The sequence below is a fragment of the Piliocolobus tephrosceles genome, chromosome 19 (assembly GCF_002776525.5).
Source record: "Piliocolobus tephrosceles isolate RC106 chromosome 19, ASM277652v3, whole genome shotgun sequence".
NCBI classification, from domain to species: domain Eukaryota; kingdom Metazoa; phylum Chordata; class Mammalia; order Primates; family Cercopithecidae; genus Piliocolobus; species Piliocolobus tephrosceles.
The window spans coordinates 14,032,773-14,034,776 of NC_045452.1; the positions used below are offsets into that span (position 1 = coordinate 14,032,773).

General features: G+C 41.1%; 1 protein-coding gene across 1 annotated transcript in view; it reads left to right on the top strand.

The window, feature by feature from the left end:
* SLC5A1 (solute carrier family 5 member 1) overlaps positions 1–891 on the top strand; it is a 64,832-nt gene extending 63,941 nt beyond the window's left edge. The window contains exon 15 of the mRNA XM_031934606.1: positions 397–891. The gene's annotated coding sequence lies outside the window, so the exon portion shown is untranslated. The remainder of the gene's footprint in view (positions 1–396) is intronic.
* Positions 892–2,004: the final 1,113 nt, after the last annotated feature.

Below are 2,004 nucleotides of genomic sequence, written 5' to 3' on the forward strand. Positions count from 1 at the left end.
TAGATTCTCATCCACATAATGTGACATAGTGCAAAAATCTAAACTTACACTCCTAACCTGGAGAAATGGCTTCTTACTGCCAGTGCTAAAAGGAACAAATTATTTATCACACACATAAAAGAGTTCATTCAACAAGCATTTCTGTATGAGGCAGTCTTTTGGCTCTGAATATGCAAATATCATACAGGCTAGTGTATACATGTATATTACTTTCATCTAAGTTACCAATGTTTTTAGAGATAATATTATGGATGGGAATGTTGTGTATGTTCTTCTTAGTACTGGGAGGCCACATTCCCTTCCCTTCCTTGATGCACATCTCTTTGCCACCCCCCAACTTCTTGTCCCAAGATGCTATTTGGATCTTTCTGTTGACCTGTTCTGCCTTCTCTGCAGCTCTACCGTCTGTGTTGGAGCCTGCGCAACAGCAAAGAGGAGCGTATTGACCTGGATGCAGAAGAGAACATCCAAGAAGTCCCTAAGGAGACCATTGAAATAGGTGATTTATGACCCAGAGCAGATCCTAAACCATAAAAGTTACTCCTACAGCAACAAGACAACTTTACTGAAGCCCTTCCCTAAATGACTTTAACAGAGCTCAGATGTCCCCCCTCCAGGGCAGTGAGGAGCAGGGTGAGGATGAGATGGATAAGTGGGTTTGAGGAAGTTAACTCTGAGTTCAAGGGGAGGAAAGGGTACAGAATCATTCAAGCTCCCTGACCCCTCATATTTAAAAAAAATTTTGTGGGTACGTAGTAGGTGTATATATTTATGAGGTACATGGGGTATTTTGATGCAGGCATGACAAGCACATAATGGAGAATGGGGTATTCACGCCCTCAAGAATTTATCCTTTGAGTTGCAAACAATCCAGTTGCACTCTTAATTTTTTTTTTTGGACTGATTTTCACTCTTGTTGCCCAGGCTGGAGTGCAATGGCGCAATCTCGGCTCACTGCAACCTCTGCCTCCTGGGTTCAAGCGATTCTCCTGCCTCAGCCTCCTGAGTAGCTGGGAATACAGGCATACACCACCATGCCTGGCTAATTTTGTATGTTTTTAGTAGAGATGGAGTTTCTCCATGTTGGTCAGGCTGGTCTCGAACTCCTGACCTGAGGTGATCTGCCCGCCTTGGCCTCCCAAAGTACTGGGATTACAGGCATGAGCCACCACACCCGGCCTTGCACTCTTAATTTTAAAATGCACAATTAAATTTTCATTGACAATAATCACCCTGTTGTGCTATCAAATAGTAGGTTAGTCATTCTTTCTATTTTTTTGTTGTACCCATTAACCATCCCTACCTCATCCCCAGATCCCCACTACGCTTCCTAGCCTGTGGAAACCATCTTTCTACTCTCTATGTCCATGAGTTCAATTGTTTTGATTTTTAGATTTCACAAATAAGTGAGAACATGAGATGTTTGTCTTACTGTGACTGGCTTATTTCACTTAACATAATGATCTTCAGTTCCATCCATGTTGTTGCAAATGACAGGGTCTCGTTCTTTCATGTACCCATTTTCTTTATTCATTCATCTGTTGATGGACACTTAGGTTGCTTCCAAATCTTAGCCATTGTAAACAGTGCTGCAACAAACGTGGGAGTGCAGATATCTCTTCAATATACTAATTTCCTTTCTTTTGGGTATATACCCAGCAGTGGGACTGATGCATCATATGGTAGCTGTATTTTTAGTTTCTTGAGGAACCTCCAAACTGTTCTCCATACTGGTCATACTAAGTTTCATTCCCACCAATAGTGTACGTCCTCACCAGCGTTTGTTATTGCCTGTCTTTTGGATATAAGCCGTTTTAACTGTGATGAGATGATGTATCATTGTAGTTTTGATTTGCATTTCTATGATTGATTAATGATGTTGAGCACCTTTTTAAGTGCCTGTTTGCCATTTATATATCATCTTTTGAGAAATGTCTATTCAAATCTTTTGACCATTTTTGATTGGATTCTCACCCCTCATATTTGACAGCACTCAGTGAGTAA